This window comes from Thalassophryne amazonica, chromosome 2, assembly GCF_902500255.1.
Source record: "Thalassophryne amazonica chromosome 2, fThaAma1.1, whole genome shotgun sequence".
NCBI lineage: Eukaryota > Metazoa > Chordata > Actinopteri > Batrachoidiformes > Batrachoididae > Thalassophryne > Thalassophryne amazonica.
The window spans coordinates 84580859-84603135 of NC_047104.1; the positions used below are offsets into that span (position 1 = coordinate 84580859).

Genomic DNA, 22277 nt, shown 5'->3' on the forward strand with positions numbered 1-22277 from the left:
CAAATGTGTATGTGCTGTCTTTAATTCTGATGTGTGCCATTATTACGGTAAAAGTAATAATTGTGGACTAATTGCTGTATGAGGTAACTGGAGTGTAAACATAATTTCTCCACTGTGAGATCAATAAGGTATATCTCATGTCATCTCATCTCATCTCATAACAATGGGCGGTATGCATGGCTGAAAAAGAACACAGCATTCCAAGAAAAATGCTTGCTACCTACAGTAAAATTTGGAGGTGGTTCCAGTGCCAGTGGAGGTACTGGGAATCTTGTTAAAGCTGAGGGTCACATGGATTCCAGTCAATATCAGCAGATTCTTGAGACCAATGTTCATGAATCAGTGACAAAGTTGAAGTTGGACCGTGGCTGGATCTTTCAACATGACAACGACCCTAAACACTGCGTAAAATCTTCTAAGGCATTCATGCAGAGGAACAAGTACTGTACAACATTCTGGAATGGCCATCTCAGTCCCCAGATCTGAATATTATTGAAAATCTGTGGTGCATTTTTAAGCTGGCTGTCCATGCTCAGAAACCAACAAACCTGAGATGTTTTGTAAAGAAGAATGGTCCAGAATACCTTCAACCAGAATCCAGACTCTCATTGGAAGCTATAGGACGCGTTAGAGGCTGTTATTTCATCAAAATGAGGATTTACCAAATATTGATTTTTTTTTTCTTTTCTTTTGGGGCGCCCAAATTTATGCACTAGCCTAATTTTGTTTAAAGAATTATTGCACACTTTCTGTAAATCCTACAAACTTCATTTCACTTCTCAAATATCACTGTTTGTCTGCTATTACTTGTATTATGTAACTGAAATTGCTGATCCAAACAACCAATGATTTATAAAGGAAAATCATGGAAATCATCAGGGGTGCCAAACTTTTACATACCACTGTATTTTGGTGGACTAGGCAGTGCTTTTCAACATGGATGACTTGTGTGTGTGTGTGTGTGTGTGTGTGTGTGTGTGTGTGTGTGTGTGTGTGTGTGTGTGTGTGTGTGTGTGTGTGTGTGTGTGTGTGTGTGTGTGTGTGTGTGTGTGTGTGTGTGTGTGTGTGTTAAAATGTATGACTGGCATATTACCACCATCAGTGGCTGTAATATCTTCAAGCTACCTGCTAATTAGTGCTAACCTGGTGCCTATGATGCATATTTAAAAAAATGCTCGAACTGTCACAGGTGGCATGGTGGATTAGTGGTTAGCACTGTTGCCTCATAGCTAGAAGGTCTCAGGTTTGCTTCCGACCTGATCCTTTCTGTCTAGAGTTTGCATGTTCTCCCCATCTCTGTTTGGGTTCCTTCTGAGTGCTCTGGCATCTTACCATTTCCAAAGACATGCAAGTTATATAAATTAGTGACTCTAAATTCACAGTAAGTGTAAGTGAGAGTATGAATATGTTTATCTGTCTATATATTGTTCTGTGATACACTAGTAGCCTGTCTGTGGTCTACCCTGCCTCTCGTTCAATGACCACAGGGATCAGCTCTAGCGCCCCATGACGATTAACTGGAATAAGCAGATATAAAACATCAATGATTGAATAACAGTGCCACAGAAATACTAGAGCAGCAACCTCAGTCAACTTGACCACATTGAGTCCACTGCAGAGAGCAACCTCTGCAAGCAGGGCACTAACTCTGGCACTGTCACTTAGAGCCCCTAAATCCCTAATTAGTGAAAACTTTGTGGTTGAAAATAGCTTATAGGAAATCTAGTTATAGAGTAAAAAAAAAAACTGTTTTTTTGACCAGTATACGAGGTCTATCAGAAAAGTATTTTTATTTTTTTTAAAAACTATATGGATTTGAATGACGTGCGATTACACCAATCATGCTTGAACCCTCGTGCCCATACGTGAGTTTTTACACGCGTCGGTGACGTCATTTCCCTGTGGGCAGGCCTTGAGTGAGATGTGGTCCCGCCCTCTCGGCTGAATTACTTTGTTTCACACGCTGCTTGAGACGGCACGCGTTGCTTTATCAAAATTTTTTCTGGACCTGTGAGGAATATCCGAGTGGACAGTATTCGAGAAATTAAGCTGGTTTTCGGTGAAAAGTTTAATGGCTGATGAGAGATTATGGGGTGTTTCTGTCACTGTAAGGACTTCCCACAGAGCCGGGACGTCGCGCAGCACTTCCAGGCGCCGTTGTCGGCCTGTTTCGACCTGAAAACATCCTAATTTAAGGCTTAATTCACCCAGGACGTCGTGAGAGAACAGAGAAGATTCAGAAGAGGCCGGCATGAGGACTTTATGCGGATATTCCACTGTTTAAGGACATTTTGTAATGAAAGACGTGCGCGCAAATTCGCCGAGTCGTCACGGAAATGACTCGGCGAATTTACGCGCACGTCTTTCATCTGTGTGCGCCGCGACAGAAAAAACACCTCCGTGTTGAAAACCATTTGTAAAATTCAGGCGGCTTTTGATGGCTTTCAACAAGTGAGTAACTGAGAAATTGTTTAACAGCTTGGGCATGTTTCAACTTGCCCGTTAAGGTTTCCAACGGAGGTGTTTTTCCTGTTGCGACCCCCCGTGGTCGGGTCCGGCCCGACATGCGACTCTGCCCACACGTTCTTTCATTACAAAATGTCCGTTAACAATGGAATGTCCGAATAAACTCCTCATGCCAACTTCTTCTGAAAGTTCTCTGTTCTCTGATGACTTCCTGAGTCAACAGAGCCTGAAATGTGGAAGTTTTCAACTTGAAACGGTGAGACGCTGCCGCCTCGAAGCGCAGATCGCCTTACGGCGACACTACCACACCAAAATCTCTCATCAGCCGTTAAAATTTTTACCGAAAACCAGCTGAATTTATCGAATGGTGTCCACTCAGTTGTGCCTTACAGTTTTGAAAAAATTTTGATCAAACAAAGCAGCAGTCTCTGAGTCATTCCTAAACAATGAAAAAAATTGACGAGAGGGTGGGCCACTCCTCACTCAAAGACTGCCCACAGGCGAATGACGTAACCGACAGGTGTGAAAAAAACTCTCGCATGCCCACGAGGGTTCAAGCATGTCTAATGTAATCACACGTGATTCAAATCCATATGGTTTTTTGAAAAAAATAATAAGGTCGGATACTTTTCTAATAGACCTCGTAGTTTAATGTTTCAATTTATCATGGGCTTCCACAATCATTTCAGAAATGTTGTCTTCTGAGTGTCGTGTATGCTCACACATTGAATTATGGGTACAAATGTATCCAAACACTGCAGGAGGCCAAAGGCATGTTCCGTCTTTTTTTTGTTAAAGTCAAACAAAGTTCTTTTGGCTTCTCTCTTTTTGCTCAGTCATCTTGGCAGATCCAATATGAATCTCCATGCTGATTTGGTAGAAGGTTTATGCTGAATGCCTTTCCTGATTCAACTCCATGTTATAACCCCAATTCCAATGAAGTTGGGACATTGTGTAAAATGTAAATAAAACCAGAATACATTAATTTGCAAATCCTCTTCAACCTATATTCAATTGAATACACCACAAAGACAAGATATTTAATGTTCAAACTGATAAACTTTATTGTTTTTGTGCAAATATCTGCGCATTTTGAAATGGATGCCTGCAACACATTTCAAAAAAGTTGGGGACAGTGGTATGTTTACCACTGTGTTACATCACCTTTCCTTCTAACAACAGTCAATAAGTGTTTGGGAACTGAGGACACTAATTGTTGAAGCTTTGTAGGTGGAATTCTTTCCCATTCTTGCTTAATGTACGACTTCAGTTGTTTAACAGTCCGGGCTCTTTGTTGTCGTGTTTTGCTCTTCATAATGTGCCACACATTTTCAATAGGCGTTATGTCTGGACTGCAAGCGGGCCAGTCCAGTACCTGTACTCTTGTAGTACAAAGCCACGCTGTTGTAACACATGCAGATTGTGGCTTGGCATTGTCTTGCTGAAATAAACAGGGAAGTCCCTGAAAAAGACATTGCATGGATGGCAGCATGTGTTGCTCCAAAACCTGGATGTACCTTTCAGCAGTGATGGTGCTATCACAGATGTGTAAGTTGCCCATACCATGGACACTAACACACCCCCATACCATCACAGATGCTGGCTTTTGAACTTTGTGCTGGTAACAATCCGGATGTTCTTTTTCCTCTTTTGTCTGGACCACACGATGTCCATGATTTCCAAAAACAATTTGAAATGTTGACTCATCAGACCACAGCACACTTTTCCACTTTGCGTCTGTCCATTTCAAATGAGCTCGGGCCCAGAGAAGTCGCCGCCATTTCTGAATGTTGTTGATGTATGGGTTTTGCTTTGCATGGTAGAGTTTTAACTTGCACTTGGAGATGTAGCGACGAACTTTGTTAACTGACAGTGTTTTCTGAAGTGTTCCTGAGCCCACGCGGTAAGATCCTTCACACAATCATGTCGGTTTTTAAAACAGTGACGCCTGAGGGATCGAAGGTCACAGGCATTCAATGTTGGTTTTTGTCCTTGCTGCTTATTTGTAGAAAGTTCTCCAGATTCTTTGAATCTTCTGATTATATTATGGTCAATGCGCGTTCACACGGACTAATCAATTTACTGCTCTGAAAAAAAGTTTTTCCTTTTTTCCTTCCCACTGTCGCCAAGTGCTTGCTCACAGGGGGTCATTTTGACCGTTGGGGTTTTTACGTAATTATTGTATGGCCTTGCCTTGCAATATAAAGCACCTTGGGGCAACTGTTTGTTGTGATTTGGCGCTATATAAATAAAATTGATTGATTGATTGATTGATATATTCAGTCATCTTTACACTTATATGAGGTCTATTAGAAAAGTATCCGAAGCTTGAACCTTCGTGCACATGCGTGAGTTTTTTCAAGCCTGTCGGTTGCGTCATTCGCCTGTGAGCAGACTTTGAGTGAGGAGTGGTCCAGCCCCCTCGTCGGATTTTCATTGTCAGGAAATGGTGGAATGATTTGGGCTTTTTTCCATCAGAATTTTTTCAGAAACTGTTAGAGACTGGCAGCTGGAAACCATTAGAAAAATTTATCTGGCTTTCGGTGAAAATGTTACGGGCTTGGTAGAGAATAAGGAGTGTTACTGTCGCTTTAAGGATGGCCCCCAGCGGCTGTAGGGTGCGCCACGCTCCAAACCCGCCTGGACATGCCAGAACATGTCCCGTGAGGCTTCATCATGGCATTGCTGTGAATTCCTCCGCATGTCTGTCTCAATGTGCCGAAAAAGTGCTGATGTCCACGTCTTTTCACAGTTCCTGTGCTAGTCAGATGACGTCCCGGATACAACACAGCGTCCAGTTTGGAAATGAACGGCACATTCCACTGTTACAGGAGTTTTTGTCATGGAAAGAGGAGCGGAGGCTTCGCGCGTCACGGTGGTGCCACATGGCGCACAGCAACGCCGTGATGAAGCCTCATGGGACATGTTCTGGCATGTCCAGGCACATCCACAATTTCTCGGATAATCAGTCGATGGAAAAACCACCGACAGTTGTCTGAACGCTATCTCAAAGCTGTCCTGTGAGACCAAAATGGAGGTGGTTTTGTCTCGCTCCAGTAGCGAAACCATCGTAACGTGCAAAGCCTCCGCTCGGCTTTCCATGACAAAATCTCTTGTTAAAAGTGAAATCTGCTGGAAAATGGTTGATGTCCAGCTCTTGTGATAACAAAGAGAAATGGCACACGATGGTCATGGATCCAGACAGCCATCTGTTTAGAAATGAAATGGTCGTTCAGCCTGTCGATGGCGGCTTCGGAGCGCGGCGCGCCATCAGCCGCTGTGGGCCATCCTTAAAGCGATAGTAACACTCCTTAATCTCTCTGAAGCCCATAAAATTTTCACCAAAAACCATCTGAATTTCTCGAATGGTGTCCACTTGGATGTGCCTCACAGTTTCTGAAAAAATTTTGATCAAGCAAAGTGGCAGTCTCTGAGCCATTCCTAAACAATGAAAAAAAGATGAGAGGGGTGGACCACTCCTCACTCAAAGTCTGCTCACAGGCGAATGACGCAACCGACAGGCATGAAAAAACTCACGCATGTGCACGAAGGTTCAAGCTTGGCTGATGCAATCGCACGTGATTCAAATCCATATGGTTTTTGAAAAAACAGGCCTTGTATCTTTCTAACAGACCTTATATATATATATATATATATATATATATATATATATATATATATATATATATATATAGGATTTTGCACGTCGGCACAGAGCCGCTCATTGCGCGCAACAAAAAAAACACCTCCATGTTGGAAACCATTCAGAAAATTCAGACGGCTTTTGATGGCTTTTCAGTCAAGTGAGTATCCAAGAAATTGTTTAACACCTTGGCATGTTCCAACTTGTCCTGTGAGATTTCCAACACGGAGGTGTTGTTTGTCCAGCGGCTGTTAGCGGCTGCTCCCGACGCGCGAATCCATCTGCACGTCTTTCATTACAAAATCTCCTTTAACAGTGGAATGTGCCGATAAAGTGCTGATCCCGACCTCTTCTGAAACTTCTCTGCTAGTCACACGATGTCCTGCATCAACAGAGCCTTAAATTTGGAAGTGATCTGCTCGTTCCAGCCTGTCGATGGCCGCTCGGGGCGCGGTGCGCCCTCCGCCGCCATGGCCGTTTTTAATCCAGTTTTAATCCGCGTGATACCGACAGAATCTTCACCGAAATCCATCTGAATCTTTCGAATGGTTTCCAACTGGCTGTCTCTAACAGTTTCTGAAAAAAAATTCATGGAGCAAAGCGTCAGCCTCTCAGCCATTTCACTGACAATAAAAATCCGACGAGGGGGGTGGACCAGTGCTCACTCAAAGCCTGCCCACAGGCAAATGACACAACTGACAGGTGTGAAAAAACTCACGCATGCGCACGAAGGTTCAAGCTTGTCTGATGCAAGCGCACATGATTCAAATCCATATAGTTTTTGAAAAAAATAAAAAGGTCGGATACTTTTCTAACAGACCTGGTATATATACACTCAACAAAAATATAAACACAACACTTTTGGTTTTGCTCCCATTTTGTATGAGATGAACTCAAAGATCTAAAACTTTTTCCACATACACAATATCACCATTTCCCTCAAATATTGTTCACAAACCAGTCTAAATCTGTGATAGTGAGCACTTCTCCTTTGCTGAGATAATCCATCCCACCTCACAGGTGTGCCATACTAAGATGCTGATTAGACACCATGATTAGTGCACAGGTGTGCCTTAGACTGTCCACAATAAAAGGCCACTCTGAAAGGTACAGTTTTGTTTTATTGGGGGGGGATACCAGTCAGTATCTGGTGTGACCACCATTTGCCTCATGCAGTGCAACACATCTCCTTCGCATAGAGTTGATCAGGTTGTCAGTTGTGGCCTGTGGAATGTTGGTCCACTCCTCTTCGATGGCTGTGCGAAGTTGCTGGATATTGGCAGGAACTGGTACACGCTGTCGTATACGCCAGTCCAGAGCATTCCAAACATGCTCAATGGGTGACATGTCCGGTGAGTATGCCGGCCATGCAAGAACTGGGACATTTTCAGCTTCCAAGAATTGTGTAGAGATCCTTGCAACATGGGGCCGTGCATTATCCTGCTGCAACATGAGGTGATGTTCTTGGATGTATGGCACAACAATGGGCCTCAGGATCTCGTCACGGTATCTCTGTGTATTCAAAATGCCATCAATAAAATGCACATGTGTTCTTCATCCATAACAGACGCCTGCCCATACCATAACCCCACCGCCACCATGGGCCACTCGATCCACAACATTGACATCAGAAAACCGCTCACCTACACGACGCCACACACGCTGTCTGCCATCTGCCCTGGACAGTGTGAACTGGGATTCATCCGTGAAGAGAACACCTCTCCAACGTGCCAAACACCAGCGAATGTGAGCATTTGCCCACTCAAGTCGGTTACGACGATGAACTGGAGTCAGGTCGAGACCCCGATGAGGAGGACGAGCATGCAGATGAGCTTCCCTGAGATAGTTTCTGACAGTTTGTGCAGAAATTCTTTGGTTATGCAAACCGATTGTTTCAGCAGCTGTCCGAGTGGCTGGTCTCAGACGATCTTGGAGGTGAACATGCTGGATGTGGAGGTCCTGGGCTGGTGTGGTTACACGTGGTCTGCGGTTGTGAGGCTGGTTGGATGTACTGCCAAATTCTCTGAAACGCCTTTGGAGACGGCTTATGGTAGAGACATGAACATTCAATACACGAGCAACAGCTCTGGTTGACATTCCTGCTGTCAGCATGCCAATTGCACGCTTCCTCAAATCTTGCGACATCTGTGGCATTGTGCTTTTGATAAAACTGCACCTTTCAGAGTGGCCTTTTATTGTGGGCAGTCTAAGGCACACCTGTGCACTAATCATTGTGTCTAATCAGCATCTTGATATGGCACACCTGTGAGGTGGGATGGATTATCTTAGCAAAGGAGAAGTGCTCACTATCACAGATTTAGACTGGTTTGTGAACAATATTTGAGGGAAATGGTGATATTGTATATGTGGAAAAAGTTTTAGATCTTTGAGTTCATCTCATACAAAATGGGAGCAAAACCAAAAGTGTTACGTTTATATTTTTGTTGAGTGTATATATGAACTCTTCCCATCTTCTGAAAGTCATGTTCATCAGTGAAATCACCTGCTGGAGTTGGTGGTTACAAAGAAAACCTGCACCATCTTGGCCCTTTCTGGAATCATTTTGACACCTATGGCTTACAACATAATGCAGTGATACAGCAGTGACTATGGCACACCAGTTGAGCTGCTGCCCCCGCGACCCGACTCCAGATAAAGCGGAAGAAAATGGATGGATGGATGGATGGAGCAAGACGTAGCATGATCCCTCTTTTGTTCTGGACAAGGAACCAGAGTAGGTGGTCCCACTGACATGCACACGGATCTCCACAGCTTCTGTTTGTAGTTTCTCCAGGACTTAGGCGCTATGAGCTCCATCCCAGCGCTGGGTCCTGGAACTCAGGCATGCAGACACACACTGCTCCAGCTGTGGGTTTCATTTAAAGCGTCAAGATCGTTAGCTTCGATTTCTTAAAGTTCCCCCTTTGTCCCTTTTGCGCTCTTGCTTTGCAGGCTATTCAGTGATAAAGCTCTTTCGTCCACCTTTTCTCAACAAACTGTGACTTTTTAAACTTTTTTCCCTTCGTTCAGGAATCATTGTGTGCCGTGTGAGTGGGCCATTATTGGTGGTTCGCAATGTTAAGACTAAACAGCAAGTTTATAACAGGTTGATAACTTGTTGAAGTTGGCTGATGGTACTGCATCAGTGATGCAGTACCATCATTTTTCATACCTGCATCCAAGCCAGCACTGCCCAGGATGCAAAAATACACATAAATTAATCAGCCGATAACCCATTAGGCTTAGCTAGTTTGTTAATGTTGATGTACTAAGTGGGCATGTTCAGCTTCTTTCATTCTTCACTCATGGCCCCCTGATTTAAGGTATACTGTATCTGACTATTGTGCCATAAAGTATTCATAGCAGACAAATTGTACTTGACTTCAGATCAGGTTTTTGGTTGTCCATGATTCAATCACTTTCTACTGCGTCATGATAGCATGCCAGTATCATACTGCATTAAATCCCATTTTCACACCAACACTGAACATTGAGTATAAGTATTTTTGGTATTTAAGGAACATGTATGGGTACAGAAAATGATAAATGTGATGGATGGAAACTAGCAATGGTACTTGCTGTGAGCTGCTTTGTACTGGGTGTAAGACTGGGCTCCCCATATTTATCCATGCTGTTCCCCTCTGATGCTTTGCATCTCATGTACACAGCATGCTCATTCTTACACAGGGGCCCATTCAAAGGTGGACATTCTGTTTCAGCATGCAAAATAAAGGTGCTAATCAGGCGTCACAGTGGCAGCCCTTCTGATTGACAACCGTCACAGAGACACCACAGTATGGTGCTGTACTTCTTTTTCTTTGGTATTCCTGCCACCTGCAGATCTGTCACCACCAATCTGTGGACATTTCCCATGCTGCTAAGTATAAACATGAGCAGCACATGTCAAATCCATCTGTGGTGTTTTTAATGAGGCATTGCAATTAAAATGTGAACGGCCCTCATTTTAATGGATGGAGGTCTGCCAAAGGCCAAAATTCTTTTCAATATAGATCCACCCCCCCCCCCCCCCCCCCCCCAAAAACCTCCCTTTAACATTTTCCTGGATGTTCCCTATTCTGGCTTTCCATAAAGAATTGGGGTTGTTAACTTACAACCCCAATTCTAATGAAGTTGGGATGTTCTGTGAAATGTAAATAAAAACAGAATGCAATGATTTGCAAATCCTCTTCAACCTGTATTCAGTTGAATGCACCACAACGACAAGATATTTAATGTTCAAACTGAGTTGTTTTTGTGCAAATATTTGCTCATTTTGAAATGGATGCCTGCAACACATTTCAAAAAAGTTTTGACAGGACAACAAAAGACTGGGAAAGTTGATGAATGCTCAAAGAACACCTGTTTGGAACATTCCACAGGTGAACAGGTTAATTGGAAACAGATGAGTGTCATGATTGGGTATAAACGGAGCATCCCCAAAAGCCTCAGCTGTTCACAACCAAAGATGGTGCGAGGATCACCACTTTGTGAACAACTGCGTAAAAAAATTAGTCTGACAGTTTAAGAACAATGTTTCTCAATGATCAATTGTAAGGAATGTCAGAATTCCATCATGTACAGTCCATAATACGAGGGCTGTCCGTAAAGTATAGGTCCTTTTTATTTTTTCAAAAACTATATGGATTTCATTCATATGTTTTTACGTCAGACATGCTTGAACCCTCGTGCGCATGCGTGAGTTTTTCCATGCCTGTCGGTGACGTCATTCGCCTGTGAGCACTCCTTGTGGGAGGAGTCGTCCAGCCCCTCGTCGGAATTCCTTTGTCTGAGAAGTTGCTGAGAGACTGGCGCTTTGTTTGATCAAAATTTTTTCTAAACCTGTGAGACACATCGAAGTTATCCGGATATTCCACTGTTAAAGGAGATTTTTTTAATGAAAGACGTGCGGACGGGTCCGCGCGTCGGGACGCAGCCGACGCGGCACGGCGGCACAGGAAAAACACCTCCGTGTTGATAACCATTTGTTAAAATCCAGTTGGCTTTTGATGGCTTTCAGTGGAGTGAGTATATGAGAAATTGTTTATCAGCTGGAGATGTTCCAACTTGTCCTCAAGGCTTCCAACAGAGGTGTTTTTCCTGTGATGGAGCGTCGCGGCGGCTGCGAGCCGACGCTGCAATCCGCCCGCACGTCTTTCATTAAAAAAATCTCCTTTAGTATTTGTAGTTTTAATTGTAGTTTATTGTCTGTATTACAGCATTTGGAAAGAGGTGTCATTTTATTTAAAGTGGCAATTCGTTTTGAAGTTATTCATTCCAACTGGACTTTGTCTCAGCAGTGTTTGGAGCTGTGCCAACAGAACGGAGGATGATTCTCGTTTCTTCACAGTAAAATCACTAGTGTAAAACTAACACTGACAGTGTTAAATTAACACTGCCAGTGTACATATGGTCCTACTCTGGTCAGAGAGGGACCATATGTTCACTGTCAGTGTTAATTTAACACTGGTGATTTTACTGTGTTGACTGCAACAAGACAAGAGTCCCAGTTAGTGACTTTAATCCACACACAAGTGACTCACAATATTTTAATGGCTTTGAGAGGGGTTAAGAAGTGAACTTGCCGCTTCTGAAGAGCAGCGAATCAAAGAACCAAGAAGCCAGTGGATTGAAGCACTGCGGAGATTACAAAGATGGTGCAGGGTCTGTATTCAATGTAGAGAAATTATCATTTTCCCGACAAACACCCTCAAAAACAATGGCCGCTCTGAAGGACTGGGAATCGTTAAGCAAAAAGGCTATTGATATTGGTGGATTGAATCATTTCTTAATGATACCCGAAAAGAACCGATTCCGATACGCAACCCTAGTCCTGACCCAAGAAAAACATCAGCCATCGCAAATGTGGAGAAACCACAGGAAAAGGAGGAGCTGAGTTGCTTCTTGGGGATAGTGACCTCTCTTGCAAATTTCATACCAAGATTGTCCACAATAACAGCACCACTTAGAATGCTTCTGGATGAAAACATTAAGTGGATGTGGCAACATGAGCAAGAGAATTGCTTTCAGACACTGAAAAACATACTCACGACAGAGCCAATATCGATGTTCTATGGCCCAAAGAGGAACATAAGAATCTCCACAGATGCTTTACAACATGGCTTAGGACCTGTTCTTCTGCAAATGTACACAGTAAAATCACCAGTGTAAAACTAACACTGACAGTGTTAAATTAACACTACCAGTGTACATATGGTCCTACTCTGGTCAGAGTGGGGCCATATATTCACTGCCAGTGTGAAATTAACACTAGTGATTTTACTGTGTATGAGGAGCAGTGGTGGGCACACTTCCGATAATCCGATAACAGATAATTATCGAAGATAATGTTTTCATTATCGGATTATCTTTTTAGATAACTTTAAAAACCATTATCAGACCAATTATCTTCCAATTATTTTTTGTCCAATAACTTTTAGACCGATAAACAAAGCTGAACAGCGATAAGCATTTTTAAAATCAGTTAAGCACCTACCTGTTAAAAGTTTTGTAACAGATGGACAGTTATACCCTCTGCTAATAGAAGAGAGCTGCTTCTATGAAAAGTGTCTCTATCCTCTGTAGACAAAGGAGAAATGGGCCAAAAAAAAAAAAAAAATTTCTTTAACACCATACCGATATGCTGGCAATATCGCCTAAGTCATCCAGAGGCATACATTTTTAACTTATGGTTCAAATTTTAACCAAACTAATTTTGGACAAGTTATTTAAAATTACTGTCATGTCTGAAGTTTTAAAAAGTGAAAATATCAGATATATTTTTTTAGTTTTAAAGTAATGTGCTAATTTTTAAGGTTTTGTGAGCACATGCTGTGCCCAGCAGTGCATTATGGGTAGGATGATGTAATCTCAGTATGTTCACGACAGGACAATTGCATTTCAGACACTCTGTTAAGGCTCCATGGACAACAGCATTAAACTCTAGTGCCTAAAACTCTCGTGAATATATTCTCTGGGTTTATAGTCGTTACATTATTTGCGTTTGTTAAATTCCACGCATTTTAAATGTAGCAGACAGGGATTATCTGGAATTTTGTTTTCAAGGCCTCTACTTCCATCTACTAGCCAGTAGTGTTTATGTCAGTATTCGCCCTAAGTACTAAGTGTCTGGGCACCAGTAGATGGCAGTGTTCTATTTATTTTGACCCTGGTTATATCAGAACTTCTTGGCTTTGCAGATGGATTTTTTTTTTTTTTTTTTTTTTTTTTTTTACAAATAAAGTTTAAAAACAAAACAACAGCAAAAAAATAAATAAATAAATAAATAAAATAACATTACAAGACTGCTCTGCGGTGTTTGCACAGGCACAGTGCGAGCGGTTAGATGCTTGTAGCTTTTCAGCAGCAGGATACCCTCACGATGGCTGACCAGAATAATATCAAACAGGTTTGATTTTCATTGGACCATACGATCGGCGATCAGGAGGTGGTCCTGAGATGTTAAACACAGCTTGTTACTCCATGTACACTATACGATGCAGAACGCACGATTAACCTGAAACTCGGTCCAAAAAATTCCTTCATGAAAAATCATCTTGAACAGTGTAAAGCACATTTTACAACATCATAAAACGTGCGCACATTCTTTCCACATGCAAAACATTTTGCGATGACACTTCCAAGGCTCCGTAAAAATGCCTGTTTTTACAAACAAAAAAATATGGAATATTTTACAAAAGCACATTTATCTGTAAACACCAACACACGACTTCGTCACATTAACGTGTTGGTTTACATAATGAATGACTGAACCAATCAGTGTTTAGCAGAGGCACGTTTACCCAGAATCCTTTGCGATCTGTCTGTGTTTGTTACAAAACCTCAGAATTAGTGCATTATTCAACATTAAAAGATATACGAGGTCTGTCAATAAAGCAACGGTCCTTTTTATTTTTTTCAAAAACTATATGGATTTCATTCATATGTTTTTACGTCAGACATGCTTGAACCCTCGTGCACATGCGTGAGTTTTTCCACGCCTGTCGGTGACGTCATTCGCCTGTGAGCACTCCTTGTGGGAGGAGTCGTCCAGCCCCTCGTCGGAATTCCTTTGTCTGAGAAGTTGCTGAGAGACTGGCGCGTTGTTTGATCAAAATTTTTTCTAAACCTGTGAGACACATCGAAGTGGACACGGTTCGAAAAATTAAGCTGGTTTTCAGTGAAAATTTTAACGGCTGATGAGAGATTTTGAGGTGATTCTGTCGCTTTAAGGACTTCCCACGGTGCGAGACGTCGCGCTGCGCTCTCAGCCGCCGTCGTCAGCCTGTTCAAGCTGAAAACCTCCACATTTCAGGCTCTATTGATCCAGGACGTCGTGAGAGAACAGAGAAGTTTCAGAAGAAGTCGGTTTCAGCATTTTATCTGGATATTCCACTGTTAAAGGAGATTTTTTTAATGAAAGACGTGCGGACGGGTCTGCGCGTCGGGACACAGCCGACGCGGTGCGGCAGCACAGGAAAAACACCTCCGTGTTGATAACCATTTGTAAAATCCAGGCGGCTTTTGATGGCTTTCAGTGGAGTGAGTATATGAGAAATTGTTTAACAGCAGGACATGTTCCAACTTGTCCTTAAGGCTTTCAACAGAGGTGTTTTTCCTTGCAGCCGACGCGCGGACCCGTCCGCACGTCTTTCATTAAAAAAATCTCCTTTAACAGTGGAATATCTGGATAAAATGCTGAAACCGACTTCTTCTGAAACGTCTCTGTTCTCTCACGACATCCTGGATCAATAGAGCCTGAAATGTGGAGGTTTTCAGCTTGAACAGGCTGACGACGGCGGCTGAGAGCGCTGAGCGACGTCTCGCACCGTGGGAAGTCCTTAAAGCGACAGAATCACCTCAAAATCTCTCATCAGCCGTTAAAATTTTCACTGAAAACCAGCTTAATTTTTCGAACCGTGTCCACTTCGATGTGTCTCACAGGTTTAGAAAAAATTTTGATCAAACAACGCGCCAGTCTCTCAGCAACTTCTCAGACAAAGGAATTCCGACGAGGGGCTGGACGACTCCTCCCACAAGGAGTGCTCACAGGCGAATGACGTAACCGACAGGCGTGGAAAAACTCACGCATGCGCACGAGGGTTCAAGCATGTCTGACGTAAAAACATATGAATGAAATCCATATAGTTTTTGAAAAAAATAAAAAGGACCGTTACTTTATTGACAGCCCTCGTATGCTATATTTTAACTTTGTACAAATGACAGAATTGACATTAATGGAGTTATTCTATCGGTATTAATGTTACTTATAAATCAAAACCATACGTCAGCATGACTTTATTTTTCAAGACCTCCACCTGACCGGAGCATTGTGATTGATAGAGAGTTGGCTTTATGGTTGCTCTCAGAGTGCCTCTGTGCTGGGAGCTCTGTAGTAAACAAGCACTTCCAGCAGGGGCAGAATGTTTAAAGACAAAAGTGTGGTCTCATTGTTTGGGTCTGTTGTTACTTTTAATATTACTAGAAGCTATTGTGGCATTAAAACTTAAATTCGTTTTATTAGTAGTTGTAAATGTACCAGAGACAATACTAAAATGTATCTGTTATCGGTTATCTGTAACTTCCGATACAGTTTTAGGTGGTTTATTGTTTTATCTTTATCGAAGATAACTTTTCAGTTATCTGATTATCTGTTATCGAAGTTAATTTTTTGGTTATCTGTGCCCACCACTGATGAGGAGACATGGCAACCAGTGGCCTAGGCATCCGGGCCTTGACAAGTGCAGAGGTCAGCTATGCACAGATCAAGAAAGAACTGCTGACCACAACCTATGCATGTGAATGCTTCCATTAATATGTATATGGACAAGCAGCTGAAGTTGAAACTGACCACAAACCCTTGGTCGCCATCATGACCACACCATTGGCCGATTGACCAATGAGGATACAGCAAAGCTGATAAGGCTACAAAAATATAATATGAAGATGAGACACACCTGGACAGTACATCTGTGCTGCATATTCTCTGTCCAGGGCAGTGGACAAGGAAGCGAGACTTGATGAAAAATGTGCTGATATTCAAGCATATGTTGACATGATAATACTATCATTACTCTGTGTGCCAAGTGAAAGAACAGCACAGATTAGGAAAGAGACTGAAAAGACAGACAATAAGAGAGCTCAAAAAGATGATCAAAAGAGGATGGCCTAAACACAAAAGTGAATGTCTGCTACAAGTGCAAGACGATTGCAGGTGCAAAACAGAGCTGTCAGTTGTTAACACTGTGTTTAAAGGCAACAGATTTGTTATTCCAACCTCAATGCACAAAGACATGCTAAAAAAATACACAAAAGCCACTTTGGGGAAGAAAAATGCAAACACAGAGCATGCGAAGTTATGTATTGGCCTCAAATGAACCAAGACATTAGCCACACCACAGCCTCATAATTTAATTTAATTTAATTAGGTATAAGTCACCAAATCACAGCAAAAGCCGTCTCAAGGTGCCTTACACGAAACGATACAACATAAAATTTAAATAAATAATTAAACATGATTAAAAAAATTCAAATACATAATTAAAAGTAGAAGTAAAAGAAAAAAAAGCAGATTAAAAAATAAAAACTATTCATAAGAAAGAGCATAAAATGGGTTTTCAGGCTTGAATTAAAAATGTCCATGGACTCTGACTGCCTCACGGTCGCAGGAAGAGTGTTCCACAGGGTGGGTGCACGATGAGAAAAGGCTCTTTGAGAAAAGAGCCTTTCCGCATGTGAAATATGTTTTATGTATCGACCTCTACAGCAACCAGAGCCACTTATGACGTTCCCTTCGCTCAACAGCCCATTTGAAAGAGTGGCAGCAGATCTGTTGACCACAATGATAAAAACCATATTGCAATAACAGATTACTTTTCAAACTGTCCTGAAGTTGCAACACTCCAGACAATGCCTGGCAAAGTGACCATTGGAAGACATGATGTGCCAAGTCAGCAGGTATTAGACAATGGTCCACAGTTTGCAAGTAGAGAATTTGCTGACTTTGCCTGATTGAATGGCCTAAGAGAGAGCTCAGTGAAAGTTGTCAAAGGTCTCATGGAGAAAGCATATGATGGAAAGGCAGCTTTTCATCAGAGTTTAATGATCTATTGAAGTGAACCACTGCTGAATGGCCTATCACCAGCCCAGATGCTGATGGGACAACGCACACACAAACTTGCCCATACGGGAGCACCTGTTGACACCTGTTGAAAACAAACTCAAACAAACAAACTCAAAACTGTTAAAATCAACTGAGTTGTTAAAAAAAAAAAGAAACAGAATATTAGGGTTTCACAAATAGTGTTTCTTCTTTTAAAAGGAGGGAGATGTGTTCTGTGTTAAAATCTACGTTACCCAGAATGCTCGGGGCAGAACAGAATGGTGTGCAATAAACATTGAGAGAGAAACCCATGCTGACCTTCTGAGTCTTATTTAAAATGCACTACCGAGCATAAAACCCACCATTGTCCGACAAGGGGCACTGTAGTTCCATCCCAGTGTTGATTGTGGACATGTCTGTTTTGGGTCTTTATCAGGCATGGTGTTGGTGTGGCTCCAGATAGGTGGACATAAATGCGAGTTGTCATCAGGGATTAGAAAAAGGTTTAATCATCAAGACAAGCAGGGAGTTGGTACGCAGGTGGTCCTGCAGTGAGGCAATGGTAACAGACAGGCGAAAGGCTGAGGCGTGGTTCAACAGACAGGCACAGGTCAAAATACACAGTGAGGAGGCAATCAGAGGCAAAGACAAACTCAAGGTTGAGGACAAAGCAAGGTAAAAAAAAAATTCAGCAGGCAAAAAACAGGGCAAAGGAGACCTTGGAACTAAGGCTGGAGAGTGACATAAAATCAACAATCTGGCAGTGAGTAGTGAGACTGTGAGGGTTTAAATAGGGAGGAGACTAATCAAGGTGTTGTGAGGCAGGTGTGTGGAAGGTTCTGGAAATAGGTGTGGCTTAGTGAAACAAAAAAGAGGGAAGAAAGGCAAGAGTGTGCAGGAGGCAAAACAAAGTGGTGCAAAGCAAGTTAAGTAATAGTAGAGAAGCTTGAATCTTCGACTAGACTGGGTTGCTTGACGCGAGGATGTTTCGCTTCAAATCATAGAAGCTTCCTCAGCTAAAATTCTTGCTCTGGTAGTCTGACTTCTGTCTTGACTCTTGTAGAGAAGTATAAACAGAAGCCACAAAAGCTGGAGATTTAAACCTAACTAGACCCCTCCTACCGAGAGGCAGACTGCTATAGGCTAGTGACTAAACAATAACAGGGGACAAAGCGTGGACCTCAGTCTGCAGTTCATCTCCACCTTAAAGACACTAACCACATGTTTGAGGACAACGAAGTTAAAATCTTTGCCAGAGAGAAGAAATGGTTTGAGAGAGGGGTCAAGGAGGCATTCTATGTGAAACAGTTGAAACCCAGCCTTAACCGGGGAGGGGGTCTGAGACACGCTTTGTCCCCTGTTTACAATGAGCTACTCAGGTCAAAGCAGTTTCAATCTTTTGTTTATGGTAATGAGTCATTCACGTCATCAAGAGAATCGTCAAAGCAGCCATCAGGAGAGGTGTCCGTCCCATCATTAGGAGGGACAGCTGCCCTGTCATTAGGAGGGTGCTAACTAGAGCACAATAGGTGCTAATTAGAGCTATTGTTTAGTTACTAGCCTATAGCAGTCTGCCTCTCGGTTGGAGGGGTCTAGTAACCCAGTCCAGTTGAAGATTCAAACTTCTCTACTATGGAAACCACCTGGACAACTGAGAGCCTACACAGAAACAAGTTAAGTAAGTGACAGAAAAACTAACTGTGTGACGTGTTCCAGACAAGCAATAATCCGTGAGCAAAACAAAAGGGGAAACAGAACTAGGAACTAATGTGACTAACCCTTATAGCGGAAACAAGAAGATCTATGATTATAATCAAAACTAGAACAGGGACTGATACAGATTCAAGTATAAAAATAAAATGCAATAACTTACATGAAACAAAACCAGTAACCACAGAATACAACACAAAATAGATGATAAATAGAGAATAAACAAACCCAGTGACTACAGAATAATGCAATAAATAAAACAAGATAACTGATAAACAGAAAATTCAATAAATAACAAATGGAACATGATATGAAAAAAAACACGCTGAAGGTGAATAATAACCAAAGAAAGAATCAGTGACAAAAGTGTATCACAATGAAAAGCAATGAATAATTGAATGACTGCAAAATAAATGATAAGGTAAAGAATGGAACCAGTGACTAAATAGTAAACAAAGCAAAGCAATAAACAGAACCAAACTGAGACTAACATGATAAAATATAAACTGATGAAAGGTAAAACCAGAAAATCAAAGAGGAAATAAAGTAATGAACAAAGACCTAACCCCTGAGCCGGGGCTGAGCATGACAGTCTTGAGTTCAGTTTGATAGGAGAGAGGGAATTTTGAGATGTTATCAGCAGAAAATGCCCTGTTCTGGTTTTGAAAGTTCTCTGAATTGGATATGATTCATTAAACTATCTAATAAATCTCAGACAAACCTGTGAATTAGGTTTGTGCAGAAAACCAAATTTGGAATTTCAATTCAATTCATTTGAAGAATTGAAATTCAAATTGAATTGGCTCCACCCCACGGGAAGTTGAATTGGAATTTGAATTGGAATTACAGGAAGTGGAATTAAATTCATTGCAATTCAGAAAAATTCCTTACAGACAAGTAACAGGAAAAATTTGTCATGTTTAACAAAGGATTTGTCTTAAATCCTAAAATTACTTTGCAAACATTACAATTAAACACACATTTTGTCCATTTTGAATAATTTGTAATATTCTTTTTCTTTGACAATAAACAAATGACACAAAATTCTGGTAAAAGCAATAACTATTTACTAGTGCATTGCGAGCTCTAGATTGGGTAGTGTTTATAAACTAGGTAACTGACATTTTTCAAGAGTGGTAATAAATTATGCAAATTTTCTATAATGAGTTGGAATGGCATTTGAAATCCTTGGCTCTTGGACAACTCTTCTAATAATTGTTTTCAGTCCTTTCATAGTAACCTTGTGAGAGCATCTGGTCATGTCCAGTTTATGATAAAATTATGTTCTTTCCACTTCCAGATTATAGCCCCAACAGTGCTCACTGGAAGATTCAAAGTTTAGAAATTCTTCTATAACCAATGGTGTCAGTATATTTTGCAACAATAAGGTTGTGACGATTATGAGTGTTGTGTGACACTTTGGTAATGAGACACCATATTATAGGCCAGTAGTTGGGGCACAGTCTCGTTTGAACCCTTGCGTGATATTGCAGGATTTGAACACTTCCAGGGACAGCCTCCTGTTGCGCAACACATCCACAGCATCACTTCACAAGGGAAAATTGTGTACTTATTTGTTTTCGGCTGCATTCACTGAAGCAGTTGTGAAAAGTGCAGTTTTTTGGGGGTTCCCAGTGGAGAAGGGAAGACAAGGCAAATGGGAGAGGCCATGTCAGTAAGTTTTATTATTATATGACTACAATGCTACGCTGAATACCTATTGGACCGGTTTGCATGACAATGAGTCTGAAACGCACATTTTCTTTACAAACCAGAAGCTAAAAATGCAATTAGAAAAAGCATGTCAGACATGAACGTATTCTATAAATATCTAAACAGCATCTGAAAAAACACGCAGATTGAAAGCTAACCAGGTAACGACAGGGCCATCTGTTAGCAAGTTCTTCATGGAGGTGAAGCGAACAAGTCGGACTACGAGCCGTCAGCAGCCTTCATATTCGGGCAATACTGTGAGTTTGTGTGTTTATATATGTAGTAGCCATATAATAAATTAATTATTAACCTCACTTGCTCGGTCTGTACAGGGATATCAGTGCTGTCAGTACGGACTGAGCAAAGTGAGATCTGTATGAACTCACAGACCTCACAGTCAGTTAATAACCCTTTAGTCTACACACTTTGACAGAGTAGCTGCAGTCTCTCGCCTGCACAACAGCCTCGACATATTTGAGCTCCAGGTCATAAACTAACCACAACACGTCAGCTGTCCACCGCATCATCACTTTTTCTTTGCGTATTTACTTTGTTTGATGTGTAATTTGCCCAAAACCCCAGAGAAAGTGTTGTTTCTGATGGGGGCATATGAGGGCTATCCTTGGATGTAGGATTGTTGTGTCACATGCATCATATTTTAACCCTTTAGCTCCCACCCTCAAATGAGATTGTACTGCCTGATTACTGATAGATTTCAGCTGATGTCTTGCTTTCCATTCCTATTTGCACCTCCTTTTTTTCAGGTGTTCACTACTTTTTCCCTGTGTCATTTCACATTATTACACATAATTAATGGACATCTATGGTTTGAATTCTTTGTATGTGTGAATTACTTGGGTTGTTCACAACATCTGGTGAAAATTTCATGTCAATAGCACATTTAGAAATGTACTTACTGAGAAAAATGGTGACATGTTCAATCGTTATTTTACCCACTGCCTGCCCATATCATTGGCAGTCACCTACAATTTTGTAAAATTACCATATTTAAGTGTCTGCTCACTCTAGGCATTCTGCCCAAAATTTTGCCTGTGTGTGTGTGTGTGTGTGTGTGTGTGTGTGTGTGTGTGTGTGTGTGTGTGTGTGTGTGTGTGTGTGTGTGTGTGTGTGTGTGAGGGGGGGTTTACACAAAGAATAAATCACCTGTTTGTGTCTTTTTTTTCCCCCTATTCTGTGGTTATTTATAAAATGGGTTCCTTGTCAGCTGATGCCTGACGCTTTTTCATCTTGACAGCAAAAATAATAATAATAATAATAATAATAATAATAATAATAATAATAATAATAATAATAATAATAATAATAATAATAATGATGTAGTGTGCCCAGTCAGTTTTCAATATTAGCCACAATTTATTTCAGTGAAACATTTTGCACAGTGCTATATATTAGCAGAAAACTCTGGCTCTCATGGATGCTTCAAAAGTCCCTACCTGTTTAAATTCAGGTTACTCTGCAGTTAAATAATCCATTTGCTATTGTCTGCAATTCCTGCTCATTAAAATAAAAAATTCCATACTTTTCCCATCAGCCTCTCAATGAAAACAGTGGAACATCCAGTCTGTCACTGACTGTCAACAATTGAAGTCACTTTTGTCCGTGTTAGGTCCAGAAGTCATGCTTGTT

General features: G+C 41.5%; 1 protein-coding gene and 1 long non-coding RNA gene across 2 annotated transcripts in view; one reads left to right on the forward strand and one right to left on the reverse strand.

Annotated features, from left to right (window-relative positions):
• LOC117503844 (CUB and sushi domain-containing protein 1-like) overlaps positions 1–22277 on the forward strand; it is a 2069078-nt gene that overhangs the window by 1449570 nt on the left and 597231 nt on the right. The gene's annotated exons all lie outside the window — the stretch shown is intronic.
• Positions 6087–20971, reverse strand: LOC117526552. Its single transcript, XR_004565325.1, has 3 exons — positions 20842–20971; positions 16074–16075; positions 6087–6100 (listed from the first exon to the last, which is right to left on the reverse strand). It is a non-coding gene; the product is annotated as an uncharacterized LOC117526552 (long non-coding RNA).